This window comes from Piliocolobus tephrosceles, chromosome 2 (assembly GCF_002776525.5).
Source record: "Piliocolobus tephrosceles isolate RC106 chromosome 2, ASM277652v3, whole genome shotgun sequence".
Classification (NCBI taxonomy): domain Eukaryota; kingdom Metazoa; phylum Chordata; class Mammalia; order Primates; family Cercopithecidae; genus Piliocolobus; species Piliocolobus tephrosceles.
In genome coordinates, this window is record NC_045435.1 from 102,738,578 (window position 1) to 102,756,763 (window position 18,186).

Genomic DNA, 18,186 nt, shown 5'->3' on the forward strand with positions numbered 1-18,186 from the left:
CTAGGTGTTCCAGAGGCAGAAGAGCAAGGTGTCCATCGTGTGGCTGAACTGTACCCACAGCTCCACTAGCTGGGTCTTTGTCCCTCCTGAGCCCACATCTAGCTCAGTCTCTCTGGGTCTCAACTCCTTCCCTGCTAACACCCCCGACTCCTTTGTGCCTATGGAGAGGACAGAGGCTCAGTCACGACGTGGGAAGGGGACAGGATTAGAGGAGTGTGGGGCCCAGTGTGAAGGGCGAGTATGGGCAGTGCTGACTTCCCTCACCAGGCAGGTGGGTGGGGGTGAGACCCAAGCTCTTATTTCCCTTCTGGGGCGCAGTGGGACAGCATCTCCCTGGGCTGGTGCAGTGGAGCAGCAGGGAGTGGAGCCACCGAGGCATGGGTGGGGGCTGGGTGGTGGCCACATGCAGTAGGTGGGTGATGAAGACGGTCTCCAGCAGGCTGCCCACCATCAGGGACAGGCGAAGTAGACATCTGGGGTGGGGATAAGAAGCAGGCTTGAGGCAAGTCCACAGGTACCACGACTAAGCCACCCTTTTCCCTATTTCACACAGAGGGCCCTGTCTGAGATGCTCTTTTTCTCCCTTCTGCCTCAGGAGCCCCAGCAGCCCTAAAAGAAAAGACTTCTTTTTCTTTTTCCATTTTCCAACTGTGGGAGTAGCTGTACTGATGATGGGTGACACTAGCTGGGAGTAGTGTATTCACCATGCGCAGGAAGACGCTGCAGCCCAGCCGAAGGGTGGCCTTGAATAGGGCACGATTCACACTTTCTGCTGGTAGGTAGAAGCTGAGGGCATCGATGGCAACCAGAAAGCCCCTAGGAGCCAGGCGTGGTGGCTTAGGCCTGTAATCCCAGCACTTTGGGAGGCCGATGTGGAAGGATCTCTTGAGGCCAGGAGTTCAACGTTTCAGTGAGTAGTGATTGTGCCAGTGCACTCCAGCCTGGGCGATAGAGTGAGACCCTGTCTCTAAAAAATATATAGATAAATAAATTAAAAGAAAGCCACTGTGCACCAGAAAGTTTATCACACAGAGGCTGGGCCTGCACCTGATGGCCACCTGGTGAGGAGGAATGAGCAGAGAACTGGTGAAGCCAGCCGCAAAGGGGGCCCAAAGGCTGGTTCCAGCCCCATCCTTCTTTGGTGTCCTCACACCAGCAAGGGCTCTCTCTGGGGCTGAAAGAGAAGCAGTTTTTATATGACTAACAAGATGCCCCCATACCTCCAAACAAACCCTAGGTCAGAGCTGGCAGGTTCCAAAAGGGGTGTTGCTTTGAGGGACTTGGGAGAGAGGAAGGCTCTGAGGGCTATGGTGCCCAAGGGCCATCTGGTCTTGGGGCAAGAAGTAAGAGGATCTGCCTGTTGGACTCAGATGGGTCTCATGAGGGAGGAGGTGGTGGTGAGGGGTACAGCTATGCCAGATTCTCTAGGTCCACAGACAACATGATTTGGTCAAAAAGACTGGAACCCACAGATATCTTCAGGGTGGCCTTGTTGATGCCCAGGAGCTCCCACTTCCACTGTGTTTGGACAGTGTCACTTGAAGTACCTATTTCCTATACTTCCTTGTCCATGCCCATGTTATCCACTGCAGGAGAGACAAACATTTATTCAACACACATCTGCGTGGCACCTGCTCGTGCGGGTGTGATGAATTAGAAAACTAATTCAGCTACCTTTTCCAGATTGCCCAATACAATGACTTCCTTGTTGCTTATTTGCCTCCTTTCTATTCTGGGGTGTCTCAGAGTCTCACTCCTTTCTGTTGCAGGATCCTTAGGGTGTCACTTTTCTGGCCGGAAACCTCTGTGGCCAGTGGTGCCTTTGTCTGAGTTTTGCTTGGGTCCACTGGGCTCATTCTGCCCACTCGGCTTGACAGGCTGCACCCGGCTCATGCTACCAGCCTGGGTCCCACCCCTCCAAGGGCAAGCCAGGTGTGGAGTGGCGAGGAGTGTGTGAGTGAGTGAGTGAGTGTGGAGTCTGGCCACTGTGCACAGTCAGGCACGCCAGCTGCTGCAGTGGGCAGCTCCAGGTGCTGACATGGCTGCTGGCTGTCTGCAAGGCTGCGGCTGGACCAGGCACACCGTAAGCAGCTTCGATGACTGCCGCCGGGGAACACAATAACACCCGGAAGCTTGGCGATTCCAAGGACTGTAGGGCCTCAAAGAGGGAGTCACAGCCCTGGCTTGGGGAGCTCCCAGGTCTGGGCTTCCCGAAGGGCCGCAGCTCTTCTCTCCTCTTCAGCCACAACATGGTGAGCAAGGGGTGTGTTTCAGTCCTGCCATTGGGCAGGTCCTGAGTTCTTGTCCTGTGTCCTGGAAGAATGAGGTAAGCAGACAAATGGAGGGTAAGCAAGATGAAGAGGAGATTTATTGAGTGACAGAAGAGCTCAGAGGAGGCCCTGGAGTGAATAGCTCCTCTATGCAGCTGGTCTTCCCGCTGTCTGCACCTCTCAGCAGAGAGGAGGGCCTGGAGTGAGTAGTTCCTCTCTGCAGCCAGTCATTCGGATGTCTGCTCAGCTCTGGCTGAGCCTGGGGCTTTCATGGGCCTCAGAGGTGAGGAAGTGCATGCCGATTGGTCCATGGGCGGCCAAGGGCAGGCCTGGAAAAGGCACCACAAGTTCTCACTCCAGTATGTGGAACTAGCAGCCTGATCCTCAGCCTTCAGGCACTCCCTGGCCTGAAGGTGGGGCCTCATGAGAAACCCGCCCCCTTCCGCCCAGGAACCTGTCTGCCTCTCACTGCTGTTCATGGTGCCCAGGCTGTAGGTGCCAAGGGGCGGCTGCCAAGGGGTACCTGCAGGCCAGTGCTGAGATACCCTTAGTGCCCCCCTCAGCTTCCCTCCTATGCTCCTTGGTACCCAAAGTCTGGAGGGGACCAAGGTGGCAGGGGGTTGGTGTGTCAGCACTGCTCTAAGTGCGTGCACACCCAACCATGCTCTGACAGCACCCGGGCTCAGCCTCGACTTTTCTTCGAGATCGGAGCAGGCACTGATGGTGGGAGAAGCCAGGCAGTGAAAGCAGGCATTTTCAAGCCTGCAAGAGCAGGGAGTGGGGCCTTCCTGGGCCTCCAAGAGTACAGGCATATGTGGGTCTGCAGCCATGGTTTGGGCAGCTGCAGCTGCACCCGGGAGGGTGGGGCTCCTGCCTGCTCAGTGGAGCGTGCAGCCCGGCTGTGCTTCCTGCTACAGTCCACGTGATGGTAGTGGTGCTCCAGACAGGACACTGCTGCCGTCACTCCTAAGTTCAACTCCCACCTCACTATCCACACAAATACCCTACTGTTCTTTTTATGTATTTAAAAAACTGAATTTACCTTTTTTTTTTGAGACACGATTGTGCTCTGTCACCCAGACTGGAGTGCGGTGACACAATCAGAGCTGACTGTCACCTCAAACTCCTGGGCTCAAGTGATCCTCTCATCTCAGCCTCCTGAGTAGCTGGGACTACAGGTGTGCACTAACACGCCTGGCTGATTTTTGTATTTTTTGTAGAGACCAGGGCTTTGCTGGTCTCAAACTCCTGAGCTCAACCAATTCACCTGCCACCATCTTTTCTGCCCGCCATTTTCTTGTTTCTAGGGGAGAAGCTAATCAGCTGTGATCTTGCTTCTCTCTGAAGTAGGTGTTTAGTGGCTGTACTGAATGAGTTTGCCCTGCACTGTCCTGGGCTGTTCCTTGTAGACAGGGCTTCCCTCCAGCTTCCCTAGCCCTCCTGCATACCCACAATTCCATGATGAAGATGTCTGGGAACCACGGGTTCTCAGCTGTCACAGTGAGTTTATTGATATCACCATATTCTTCTGGGTCCCAGCTGCTGAGTGGGTTTTCCCAGATCTAGAGCACAGGGCACAGAAGGATGTGGTATGGTTGAAGTCCAGAACTGGCTTATGTCAGCATCTCCTGCCCTTTCATTCCTTTACAAATACATACATATGTATTTTTTTCTAAATGTAGGTACTGTGGGCATATGATGAAACTTGAACCATTCCACAATGGTATAATATATAAAGCAATGTTCTCCTTCCTCAATTCACCCCAATTCACTCCCTATCCCACCTCGGTCTCATTATTAACATTTTCTTGTGTATCATCCAAAAAATAATAATAATACATATTCCAACACTTTTTTTTTTTTTTTTTTTGAGATGGAGCCTCATTCTGTTGCCCCAAGCTGGAGAACAATGGCGCGATCTTGGCTCACTGCACCCTCTGCCTCCCAGGTTCAAGCGATTCTTCTGTCTCAGCCTCCCAAGTAGTTGGGATTACAGGAGTGTGCCACCATGCCTGGTTCAGCACTCATTTTTATTTACATAGATAGAATCATACTAGGCGTATTGTTATGCATGTTGCTTTTTTGACCTCATTTCCTTAAAAAAATTTTTTTTGTTCTCTTTTTTGCTGCACTTTAGCCATGACTCCACCTCGTTTCCTTTTTTTTAAAAATTTTTTAATTTTTTTTTTTTTTTTTGAGACAGAGTCTTGCTCTGTTGCCCAAGCTAGAGTGCAGTGGCGCGATCTTGGCTCACTGTAAGCTCTGCCTCCCGGGTTCACGCCATTCTCCTGCCTCAGCCTCCCGAGTAGCTGGGACTACAGGCGCCTGCCACCACGCCTGGCTAATTTTTTGTATTTTTAATAGAGACGGCGTTTCACCGTGTTTGCCAGGATGGTCTCGATCTCCTGACCTCGTAATCTGCCCGCCTCGGCCTCCCAAAGTGCTGGGATTACAGGCCGTGAGCCACGGCGCCCGGCCTTTTTAAAAAAATTTTTAGAGACAGGGTCTCACTCTGTTGCTCAGGATGGAGTGCAGTGCCATAATCATGACTCACTGCAGCCTCCTGGTCTCAAGCAGTCCTCCCACCTCAGCCTCCTGAGTCACTGGGACTACAGGCATGAACCACCACATTCAGTTAATTTTTAATTTTTTTATAGAGATGGGATCTTGCTGTGTTGCCCAGGCTGGACTCAAACTCCTGGCCTTGAGTGATCCTCCCACCTCAGCCTCCCAAAGTGCTGGTATTATAGGTATAAACCACTGTGCCCAGCCCCTCATTTCCTTTTGAATTCTGATTTCTTTTCTCTCCTTGGTGATAACTGTCTCCCCTTTTCTAGCTAACAAAATCTTGTTGGCCTTTCACCTCCCACTTTAGGGAAATCTTAAGCTGGACCCTGGTTACATCTGGGCCCTGAAGCTTACTTTGGGACTTCCAACTATATGCCCTCCTTCTCCCTGTATTTTCTATCTATGTCTTTCAAAGTTGATTGGCAGCCTAGGAAGCTATTTGTTGTCAACACTGGCCCCATTCTGGTTGTATTTATTTATGCCCTCAGGCACTGTCAATTTCAATAAACATGATTTTGCAAGCAAAGTCAGAAAAAAAAGGGTAGGAGAAAGAGAGAAGGAAACTGAATCTCACTCACATACCATATTTAACCACAGAAATGACAACAGCAGCTAAAGTTGTGCACTCTGTCCATAAATAAATAAATAAATAAATAAAATTCCCATGCAGGATCATTCATGGCATGAAACCAGGACCTAATCTACCTCCCACCATTGTTTCCTAAGTGGTCCCAAGTGACAGTTCACCTTTTCAATCACAAGTCACAAAAGAAGGATAGGTCAGAAAAATACAGGTTGCATGGAAATGTAGGTGAAAAAAACAGTACGGGAGCTCATTGGGAATGTATTTTTTTGTAGAATATTTCCACAAGGGCAGGAAGCAAGGATAAATGTTCCCTACAGAAATATTACTGCAGCATTCCTGTTCATGTTTCCCCATGACATAGAATGAGCATCTAACTTGCACAAAATTCTTTCAGGGGATTCATTGCTCATCACCGAACCAGGGCAATGTTGGGTTGACCATGTAAAGAGTTTTTGTTCCGGCTGGGCGCAGTGGCTCACGTCTGTAATCCCAGCACTTTGGGAGGCTGAGGCAGGTGGATTACCTGAGGTCAGGAGTCCGAAACTGGCCTGGCCAAAATTGTGAAACCCTGTCTCTACTAAAAATACAAAAATTAGCCGGGTATGTTGGCACATGCCTGTATTCCCAGCTACTTGGGAGACTGAGGCAGGAGAATTGCTTGATCCCGGGAAGCAAAGGTTGCAGTGAGCCGAGATCGTGCCACTGCACTCCAGCCTGGCCGACAGAGTGAGACTCTGTCTCAAAAACAAAAAACAACAACAAAAAAAGAAGTGTTTGTTCCTTATTAGAAGCCATGGAAAAGATGCAGGGATCAGGTCTCACCACTGCCAGTATGGCAGACAGGGTGAAGGAGATGTTGACATGAGCGGGGAGGCTGGAGTTGATGACTGGACAGAAGGCCTTCTGGTTAAATATGGCCTGGAAGGCAGCAGGGTCCACCCCATGCTGGTTAAAGCCTGGGCAATTAATGGTAAAAGTATTTGTCCCTCCTATAGAGAGCTGAGACCTTCTGTGTTTGCTAGGTGAGAGAGGTACCAGGGCTGGGGCCTGAGAGCCTCTCTGCAGAGAAAAACAATGTGAACTCTGGGAGAGGCATGTGAGCCCCTCCTTCCTGGGCCAAGACTCCCTTCTTGCCAGAAGTGGGAGAATGGGCTGGGCTGGTAGGCAAATGGTGGAAGTTGATGTGGTGAGCTGAGTCAAGGCCCAGGCCTTTCTTCCTGTGTTTTTGCTCCCATATAAACCTACCTAAATTTGCATGCGGAGAGACCCTCCAGGGAGTCCTATTCCCTCCATACAACCCTAAGGCTTTGGCCTTTATCTGACCTTCCTTTTTTACCCTCTGGCTCTATTGTGATTCTTTCTTATAGCCACTGAACAAAATTTTCCTGATATGCTTTTCCTCCATTTTTCCCTCTTCTTCTGAGGTTTTCCTGACTCCTGAAAGGAAAATTTAGAGAGAAATAAACATGAGTGTGACATAAAATATGTGGGGAATAAAGGAATGTTGTATTCAATGTGAGTTTATTGACTACTTCCTATGTGTGGTACTTACTGCCCTTCTAAAGTTCCTCTAAGATCTGTGGGCGCCATTTTCATCACCACCATCTTGCAAAGATCTCTTGGACCATCCATCCACCGTGTGGTTGGTGGAAACACACAATGAAGTGAAAAGCCCTTCTGTCCACCTCACCGGCACCCCACCCCTGGTTATTCCTGTAACTATAGCCCGGAAAGTCCTTTCCCATGCTTCTTCCACTATCTTTCCATACCAGGTGATTCATAAGATTCATCTCCAAACTACAGAGAAACACATCCCAGGGGAAGTGAATATTCTTTCGCTCCACATCACTTCCTCCACAAGATCTTCCCAGGCAACACCAGAAAGGAGTTAAATTATTGTCAACAGGACCTGAGCTATGTTCTAGTAATGATAGCTTGGTAGAAAGGAAGAGTTGGCTGTTACGTAAGAGTGGAATTGGAGAGGTGGGAAAGTGGAGGGACAGACAGTTTGCAGGCAAATGAGAGCGGGGCTGTATGTACTGACCAGTGAAATCGGTGTTTCATCTGCAACTAAGAGGAAGCCAAAACATGGATCCTACAGAGAATTTTAACCTGTCTGTTTTGAATTTTCTGCAGCTCTAGAGAATGAGAAGTTTCCTGGATGTTGCCCTAAACAATATCCCCATCTTCCTCTGTGCTTGTCCTATCTTACCTTGAAGCAGAAGGCTGACAGTGAGGCAGAAGAGAACACCCCCAGGCCACCTCCCTCCGTCCTCCTCTCCTGCGCTCTTCTCTGGAGACTCATCAGGATCCCCTAGATCCTTGAGCTTGAAGGAGCTGGGACCACTCTGGTTGCTGGTTTTGAATCCTCCTCATGTCAGGTGACCACTCTCTGTGAGTGGCTGTGGCCAGAGGGATCCCAGCAGAATGTTCTGCCATGCTTCTGCCCTGGTACGCCTTCTGGGCTCCAGGCAGGCAGGAAGTTGGGCCGAGATGGGGGAAGAAGCACCTATTTGGCACTTCTGTCTAAATGAGTGGTGCTTTGTTTGTTTGTTTGTTTGTTTGTTTGTTTTTTGAGACAGAGTCTTGCTCTGTCACCCAGGCTGGAGTGCAATGGCATGATCTTGGCTCACTGCAACCTCTACCTCCCGGGTTCAAGAAATTCTCCTGCCTCAGCCTCCCAAGTAGTGGGATTATAAGCATCTGCTACCACTCCCAGCTGATTTTTTGTCTTTTTAGTAGAGATAGGGTTTCGTCATATTGGCCAGGCTGGTCTCGAACTCCTGACCTCAGGTGATCCACCTGCTTCGGCCTCCCAAAGTGCTGGGATTACAGGTGTGAGCCACCGTGCCCGGCCTAGATGAGTGGCTTTAAATCTGTGTTCCAAGTACCTTTCAGAGAAAATGGGGGAGCTGAGGGATGGGGCAGGTGAGGCCATTGACAAAGGCATTATCACATCTTTGTAGAACTAACTGCCTCAGGGAAAGGGCATGGGCCGCCAGGAAAGAAATGGTTATGCTGTCTCGTGGTAGGGACACCTGCTAATTTTAGAAGGCAAGAACATGCAACAATTTTGTTGCAGACTTAGAAATGTATTCTTTACCGTGGACATTAGGAATTACCATCAATGTTGAGTTAAGAAGCTCAGCTCAGAAGGTAAGCTCCATTTCATTACATAAACCCAACTGACAGATCTCTGTCTCCACAGCTAGCACTGAAGCACAGATCTGCATCCTTCCTTGTTTGCACTATTGCAGTAGCCTCTTCATAAGGGGTTCTCTGTCTGGTTTCTCCCCAGTTGAATCTTCCATTTTTGTCATTCTCCTAAAACAGAACTTTCCAGCTTACCCTTTCTTGTCTAGTATCTCTAAAGCCTATAGTCCTGGGGCCACTAGGGATTCTCTGTGGGCAGAGAATCATTTGATGAACTTTTTGAAATACCTGCACACACGTGCCTCCACCCCTACTGAGAAGTGTGTGTGTGTGTGCGTGTGCGCGTGTGTGTGTTTAAAAGCTCCCCAACCAGCTCCAGCCTGGCCAACATGGTGAAACTCCGCCTCTACTAAAAATACAAAAATTAGCTGGGCGTGGTGGCGGGCACCTGTAATGTCAGCTACTTGGGAGGTTTAGGCAGGATAATTGCTTCAACCTGGGAGGCAGAGGTTGCGGTGAGCCAAGATCACACCACTGCACCCCAGCCTGGGTGACAGAGCAAGACTCCATCTCAAAAAAAAAAAAAAAAAATTCAGTAAACCATGCTGTAAACAGGTATGCTATCATCTAGGCTTTGTTGTTCTATTTATAGAGCATAGGCAGAGTAAATTTAGCATCATTCTTAAGGGCTCTAGAATTCTCCAAATGGCAAATAAGCATTGGCTTCAACTTAATCACCAATGGCCTTAGTGTCTAATAAAGTCAGTCTGTCCTTTGAAGCTTTGAAGCCAGGCCTTGCCTACTCCTCTCTAGCAATAAAAGTCCTAGAGGGCATCTTTTTTTTTTTTTTTTTGAAATGGAGTCTTGCTCTGTCGTCCAGGCTGGCATGCAATGGCGCCATCTCGGCTCACTGCAACCACCGCCTCCTGGGTTCAAGTGATTCTCCTGCCTCAGCCTCCCGAACAGCTGGGATTACAGGCCTGTGCCACCATCCCTGGCTGATTTTGTATCTTTAGTAGAGATGGGGTTTCACCATGTTGGCCAGGCTGGTCTCCAACTCCTGTCCTCAGGTGATTTGCCCGCCTTGGGCTCCCAAAGTGCTGAGATTACAGTTGTGGGCCACCGTGCCCGGCTGATGGCATCTTCTTCTAAGAGAAGGCTGTTTCATCTATGTTGCAAATCTGTTGTTTAGTGTAGCCGCCTTTGTCAATGATCTTAGCTAGATCTCTGGATAACTTGCTGCAGCTTCTTCATCAGCACTTGCCACTTCTTCTTTAACTTGTATGTTACAGAGACGGCTTCTTTCTTAGACCTCATGGACTAACCTCTGCTAGCGTAAACCTTTTTTTCTGCAGCTTCTTCACCTCTCTTAGCCTTCATAGAATTGAAGAGAGTTGGAGTCTTGCTGTGAATTAGGCTTTGGCTTAAGGGACTGTTATAGCTAGTTTGATCTTTATTCAAACCAGTCTAACTTTCTCCATATTAGCAAAAAGGCTGTCTCCCGTTCTTAGCGTTCATCTATTCACTCTGGAGTAACACTTTTAATTTCTTTCAAGAATGAACCCATGAAATGTTTGCTTCTCATCCCTGCAACTTCGGGCTCTGCTGTTTCAGAAGTCTTAGAGGACGGCTTCCACCAGGTGATACAACAATGGTTCCATTAAATTGGAAGTTGAGACTACCACTTGACCAATTTGGACTCCGCATGCCAGTGAATCAACAGGCAACAAAAGGAGTGGTTGATCCTGACTATTGTGGGGAAACTGGGTTACTACAATATGATGGTGGAAGAAGGAGAATAACGAGAATGCAGATGCTGTGAGGTGCCTCTTAGCACTCTCAGGTCTTGTGACTAAAGTCAGTGGAAAACTACAGCAATCTAAAACAGACAGGACTACTAAATGCTCAGTCCCTGGAGAGGTGAAGATTTGGGCCACTCTATCAGGTAAGAAACCATTGCCAGCCATGGAGCTTGTTGAAAACAAAAGGAATGTGGACTAGGCAGCGGAAGAAGGTCATTTTAAGTACCAGATATGACCACATAACCAGTTATAGTCATGAAAACTGTGATAGTTATACCTATTTCTTCCTCATTTTGATATGAATATATTTGTGTATATGTTAGCCAGTTTTTTTTTTTTCTTCTCTTCTCCCATGTCCTTCCATAGAACATAATATATGTTAATAGTAGTTAACTGGCTGGGTGCAGTGGCTTAGGCCTGTAATCTCACACTTTGGGAGGCTGAAGTGGGTGGATCACTTGAGGTCAGGACTTCTAGACCAGCCTGGCCAACATGGTGAAACCCTGTCTCTACTAAAAATACAAAAAGGGCATGGTGGTGTGGGCCTGTAATCCCAGTTACTCAGGAGGCTAAGACAGGAGAATCGCTTGAACCCAGGAGGCAGAGGTTGCAGTGAGCTATCATACCACTGCACTCCAGCCTGGGTGACAGAGCAAGACTCCCTCTCAAACAAAACAAAACAAAACAAAAACCCAGAAGGCTGAGGCAGGAGGATTGCTTGAGGCCAGGAGTTTGAGACCAGCTTGGGAAGCATAGTGAGACCTCCATCTCTACAAAAAAAAGAAAAAAAATTAGCTGGGTAGTGTGTGACTATAGTCCTAGCTACTCAGGAGGCTGAGGCAGGAGGATTGCTTGAGCCCCGGAGTTTGAGGCTACAGTGAATTATGATCATGCCACTGCACTCCAGCCTGGGTGACAGGGTGAGACCCCATCTGTACTTTTAAAAAATAATAAAATAAAGAAAAAAGAAAGCTCTATTGTTAAGGGATCTTTTTGTTGGCAAATCTCCTACTTAAATCTCCCTCATTATTTGTAAAACCTTTATCTGGTCTTCTTTTTTTTTTTTTTTTTTTGAGATAGACTTTCACTCTTACCCAGGCTGGAGTGCAATGGTACCATCTCGGCTTACTGCAAACTGCCTCCTGGGTTCAAGCAATTCTCCTGCCTCAGGCTCCTGAGTAACTGGAATTACAGGCATGTACCACCATGCCTGACTAATTTCTGTATTTTTTTTTTTTTTTTGAGACGGAGTCTCGCTCTGTCGCCCAGGCTGGAGTGCAGTGGCCAGATCTCAGCTCCCGTAGTTCGGTGAGCGGGACGGAGTGTTACAGCTCTTTAACTCCTGCATTCAGCAAGTTCCAAGTTCTTATGTCATGACCAGGAGGAATGAGGTACACTGACACTGGAGAGTAAGGCAGTGTAGAATTTTATTTTATTTTTAATTTTAATTAATATTATTTTGAGATAGAGGTTCGTTCTTGTTGCCCAGGCTGGAATGCAATGCCATGACCTCAGCTCACTGCAACCTCTGCCTCACAGGTTCAAGCGATTCTCCTGCCTCAGTCTCCTGAGTAGTTGGGATTACAGGTGTGTGTCACCACACTTAGCTAATTTTTTTAATTTTTTAGTAGAGACGGGGGGGTCTCACCATGTTGGCCAGGCTGGTCTTGAACTCCTGACCTCAGGTGATCTGTCCACCTTGGCCTCCAAAGTGCTGGGATTACAGGTGTGAACCACTGCACCCAGCCCAGAGTAGAATTTTATTGAACAACAGAAAGAAAGCTCTCAGCAGTAAGAGGGGACCCGAAACTGGGTTGCTGGCTGTGAGACTGAGTCTGGGATTTTTATGGGCTTAGAATGGGGAAATGTGTGCTGATTGGTTTATGGGTAGGCTTGGAAAAAGCACCATTCAGAAAGAGGTATGATAGTGTAAAGAACCAATCAAGGGCTGATTCAGAAAGAGGTATGATAGTGTAAAGAACGAATCAAGGGCTGAAGTGAAGGCTTGGCCTGGGACCTTGGCCCAGGACTAGTCAGGGGCTGAACACACCAAACAGGAATGGAAGTTCTCACTCCGGTCTGTGGACTCTATCTGGAACTGGTAGTTTGGTGTTCAGGCTTCAGGCTGTCCTTGGCTTGAAGGTCGAGTTTCACCAGGGACCGTCCCCGTCTGCCTAGGAATTTGTCTGCCTCCTATCTCTATCAGAAATATGGATGGCCCTTAAATATATAAAAAGTTAACTTCAACCATAATCAGAGAACTGCACATTAAAATTACACTAATATCACTGTTTCGCCTTCCTAGTTGGTAAAAATCTAAAAGTCTGACTACACATTCTGTTGGAGAGACTGTGGGGAAAATAAGCACTTTCACACACTGCCTGCCTTTTGGTGAACAATTTTGCAGTATCCATCAGCATTAAAATTATATATTCTCTTTGATTCGGTATCACACTTCTGGGAGTTTTCTTACCTGCACAAAAAGACATACCGTTTTTACAAGGTTATAAATTAAAGTATTGTTTGTATAACAAAAGACAAAAACAACAAAGAGTCTATCATTTGGGAACTATGGCAGAGAGGACCCTCCCGTGGGCGACCAGGAGGTCCTGGTCAGGCCAGTGTATTGTGAGGCCCCAGGCCGCAGCTAAGCCTCAGTCCACCAGGGGTGAGGCTGCTGTGCTTGAGGACAGGAGGCTGGGCCCAGAAAGAGAAGGCTGTACCTAGTGAGGAAGAGCCGGGGGACCCAGGTGGCCGTTTCTCAGTGAATATGGCAGAGTCTGAGCAACCCAGGTGCCATCTTCTGCCTCTGAGTGGCTCTGTCCACATGCTCCTGGACAGTCCGGCATAATCCATCATCATAGGGGATCCTCAAGAAGCTGTCCAGAGAGCTTAAGGCAAATGAAAAATACATCTCCTGATACAAAAGTATGAACTCATCCACTCATGCATTGGATGGTTAATAATCAAACATTAACTGAAAGGCAGGTGGTGCTGTCTTCTCTACTGACTGATCCTGCCCAGCTCATGGGCCTGTTGAGAAAGGAACCTCACACTTTTCTTCCCTCATACTTGTGGTTGATTGATGGGAAAATAAGGCTTTTCTCCCCACCAACATTGTGTTTTCACTGAAGTTTCAGGCCTGTGCTCAGCTGCACGGTGGGTGAGTGCTGAGGCATGGAGTTGTCTCAGTATGTTTGGGCCTGGGGCATTTATTTCCAGCTTCTGGCCTGGGGTCATGCTGCAGATCGTCTGGGAAGAATGCCTGAGCTGATGGCCTGTGTAGACTGGCACATCGTCCCATCCCTGCTAACAGACTGGTAAAGGTTGGAGGTGACTGATCCGCAGATGGCCTGAAAAAGGAAGACCAAATCCCTCTACTTCCAAGGTATACTCCCAGAGGAGTTACTGACCTCCATTTCTGGAAGGCCCAGGGATTGGAGAGGGCAGGAGGCTGTAGCCATGAGGGAACTTAAAGTAGCCCCTCAACCCTGGAACATCTGTTTTAGCTGGATAAAGAGGAGGAGGAGGTAAGAGCTGATAACTGGGAAGCAAGGGTTGTTCTCTTCTGAACCTTCCTCTCCTTTGTGTTTGAAACTCCGAAAAGAAGAATAAACACCAGGTGAGTTGCAGGAAAGAGTTATTATTGTAGTTGCTAATTAATTAATTAATTAATTAATTTTTGAGACAGAGTCTTGCTCTGTCACCCAGGCTGTAGTGCAATGGCGTGATCTCAGCTCACTGCAACCTCCGCCTCCCGGGTTCAAGCGATTCTCCTGCCTCAGCCTCCCAAGTAGCTGGGATTACAGGCGCCCACCACCATGCCCAGCTAATTTTTGTATTTTTGGTAGAGATGGGGTTTCATCATGTTGGCCAGGCTGGTATCGAACTCCTCACCTCAGGTGATCTGCCCGCCTTGGCCTCCCAAAGTGCTAGGATTACAGGCGTGAGCCACTGTGCCCGGCCTGTTATTATTTTTAATGGGTAGGAGGGATTTCTTTTAATTCTAGTAAAGAAAGAGAAAACCCAAGCTAGTGATAATGTATAAAAAAGGAGAAAAGTGAGTCTTGGAAAGATGAGGTGTCAGTTATAAATAATTGCTATGTGTGGGCAGCCTGATTTCCAAATCGAGAAATGTCTTTCTTGCTATAAAACCTCTGGATTGCTGAGAGCTAAAACTTTTCCCTTGCATTTTTCTTTTATTAATTTGATATAATGATATTTTTATAACTTTCTTCCCTTTAAAAAATGATCATTATAGAAACTTTAGATCACATGTTTATTATAGGAAATTTCAAAAATATGGAGGAAGCCTGGGCACAGTGGCTCATGCCTGTAATACCAGCACTTTGGGAGGCCAAGGCAGGTGGATTTCTTGAGACCGGGAGTTCGAGACCAGCCTGGCCTACATGGTGAAACCTCATCTCTATGAAACATAAAAATTAGCCAGGATTGGTGGTACATGCCTGTCATCCCAGCTGGGAAGGCTGAGGCATGAGAATCTCTTGAACCTGGGAGGCGGAGGTTGTAGTGAGCCGAGATCACGCCACTGCACTCTAGCCTGGGTGATAGAATGAGACTCTGTTTCCAAATTAAAAAAATTAAAAAAAGAAAATATGGATGAGAAAAAAAATTCATCTATATTTAAAATTTCAAGGCTAAAGAAGGATTAAGTGGCCAGTGTGGTGGCTCACGCCTGTAATCCCAACACTTTGGGAGGCCGAGGTGGGTGGATCTCTTGATGCCAGGAGTTCAAGACCAGCCTGGCTAACATGGTGAAACCCCATCTACACTAAAAATACAAAAATTAGCCAGGCATGGTGGCATGTGCCTGTAATCCCAGTCATTTGGGAGGCTGAGGCAGGAGAATCTACTTGAACTTGGGAGGTGGAGGTTGCAGTGAGCCAATGATTGCACCATTGCACTCCAGCCTGGGCAACAAGAGTGAAACTCCATCTCAAAAACAAGACAAAGCAAAACAAAAAAAAAAGAAGGATTAAGTGAGCTAAAGTGTCAGATATTTACTTTAAAAGTCTATTTCTAGATCAGTGCTGTCAAGTAGAATTTTCTGTGATGGAGGAAGCGGTCCGTATCTGTACTATCCATTATAGTAGCCACTAGCTAAATATAACCAGTGAGTAATCGAAATGTGGCTAGTGCAACTAAGGAACTGATTTTTAAATTTCATTTCATTTTGATTTATTAATTTTAATCTAAATAGCCACATGTGGCCAGTGGCTACCATAGCGGACAGTATAGTGTCCACAGAGCCAGGATAGACTCAACCAAGTTGCTCCATGGCACTAGTTATTTAGGAGTGGTGATCTGAAGAAACTTATAGGATCCTTAGGGGTCTTTAAGACCACCAGAGACAGAATAAGTAATGCAGTATCTTGCTTTAGTTCCTAGAATACAGAACATCTTTTGAAAATTGGTGGTTCAGAATGTTTAAAGTTATCCGTATTTTCTTTTTTGTGAAGGTTGAATGCCGTATGTGCCGTGTGTTCATTTCTCTATTGTATGGTAATTTTTCTATTTGATTTGACAGGAGCTCTTTATATATATGTCATATGAGTTGTGTCTATTTTTTTTCCAGTTTCGGTTTGTCTTTTTTTTTTAAGGTGGAGTCTCACTCTGTTGCCCAGGCTGGAGTGCAATGGTGTAATCTCGGCTCACTGCAACCTCCAACTCCTGGGTTCAAGTGATTCTCCTGCCTCAGCCTCCCGAGTAGCTGGGATTACAGGCATAAGCCACCACTCCTGGCTAATTTTTGTATTTTTAGTAGAGATGGGGTTTCACCACATTGGCCAGGCTGGTCTCAAACTCCTGGCCTCAAGAAATTGGCCCGCCTCGGGCTCCCAAAATGCTAGAATTACAGGTGTGAGCCACCATACCTGGTCTGGTTGGTCTTTTGATTTTGTTTATATTGCTTTATTGGTTTTTGTAGTCAGATCTATCAATCTTCTCTTTTATGGTTTTTTTTTTTTTAATAGTTAGAAAGGTGTTTCCCATGTTAAGATTTTTTTTTTTAATTTTTATTTTTTTAGAGCCCATGTTAAGATTTTAAATGTCCTCCTTCTTTCTTCTATGATTTCATTTTTAAAGTTTGCTCTATCTAGATTTCATGGCTTTCCCCTAGGTCTTTTCTTTTGGAATGTGACTCTTACTTGTAGTTTGGTTCTAAGTTTGTCTGATTTTTCTCTGACTACTGTTTCATCATTGGGTTTATCTTCACCATATTTTTAGACTCTTGTGGTTGGGGGTGAGGAAAGATACGGCGGGAGTTGTAGAAATTCTGTGTCTACTTTGATCTACCTCTCTCCCTCAGGGCTGGCGTTTGTCCAGACTAGGGCCATAGGTGGATACTTAGGCACCTTGGAATGGATATGTGGGGTGGAGTGGGATTGGTTGGGACCTAGCTGGTTGACCTCACCTGGGTGCATGCCATGTATTCTCTCACTGGGCACCAACTCCAGTCTCCTCTAACCAAGTCTGCTTTTCCTCAAACATAAAAATTTACAACAATTTTTTATCCCATTTTATTGATTTGACTTGTTTCATTTTCAGTTTTGAAACAGCATTTTAACTTATTTGACTTTTTTTTTATTGCACATATATGGTGTTTCAGCTGCCTTGTGGGTAAAATAGACTTTTAAATATTCTAATTTGTTTATTGAATACTGCTTAAAATGTGTTTCTATGGAAAGCACGTTCTGAATTCCAAACTATTGATTTTATCAATTAACATTTGAAATACAGTTCATCTATAAGTTTGTTGATCATCTGAATGTAGTAACTGGTATTGCAAAAATATTTAAAACTTGGCAGTTCTTCAGTGTTACATCTGCGGTCTTTGAATGTCTGTATTTACTAGCTTATTCATTCCCTTCCTTCTTACAAAAACGATTGAAGGTATCACACCCAAATGCATAGAACTGAAAATATAAAGGGAAGATAAGCAAGTAAAATTAATTTCTCTAGTTTCATGCATGGCTGAAGACAATCTGCCAATGTTCTTTTAACATCAATAAATGAGCAGTGATTTTAATGAGTGATGACTTGAATCTAATGTAAGATTGAGTAAGTTAGTTCCACAAATAAGACTATAATTGCTAGTCAAAAAATAAAGTGAAAAACTATACGACGACGACTATGAACAAACTTACCACTCACAACAACATGGATAAATCTCACAAACATAATTTTGAGTAAATAAAGTCAGACACAAAAGAATAATACTGTAATACCATTTATACAAAATCTGAAAACTGGCTAAACTAATTTAGATGTCAGGTTAGTGACTAGCTTTGGAAAGTATGAATAAGACAATGATTGTCCCAAAGGGGGTTTTCCCAAGAGTTGGTCTATTTCTTTACTTGGGTGGTGGTTATACAAGTGTGGTCCATATTAATAATTCACTGAGTGAATAATTCATTGACCTATATGATTTGCATACTTTTCTGTACATGTGTTATATTGCAAGAAAAAGTTCAAATAAAAAATAATCAAGTGATGGAACAAAAACTTTTCTTGTTGCATCTGATGTTTTGGTATGCCTGCTGTGCGTTGCACCTAGTATATTAAAAGACTGGATTAATGATTCAAAATATGGGTTAAGAATGACTGAATGTAGGCTAGGCATGGTGGCTCACACCTGTAATCCCAGCACTTTGGGAGGCCAAGGCAGGTGAATCACTTGAGCTCATGTGTTAAAGAGACCAACCTGGCCAACATGGTGAAACCCTGTCTCTACTAAAAAATACAAAAATTAGCTGAGTGTGGTGGTGGGCGCCGGTAATCCCAGCTT

The 18,186-nt window shown here is 46.1% G+C and overlaps 1 pseudogene; it reads right to left on the reverse strand.

Annotated features, from left to right (window-relative positions):
* LOC111523190 overlaps window positions 1-18,186 on the reverse strand; it is a 26,489-nt pseudogene continuing 8,303 nt past the window's right edge.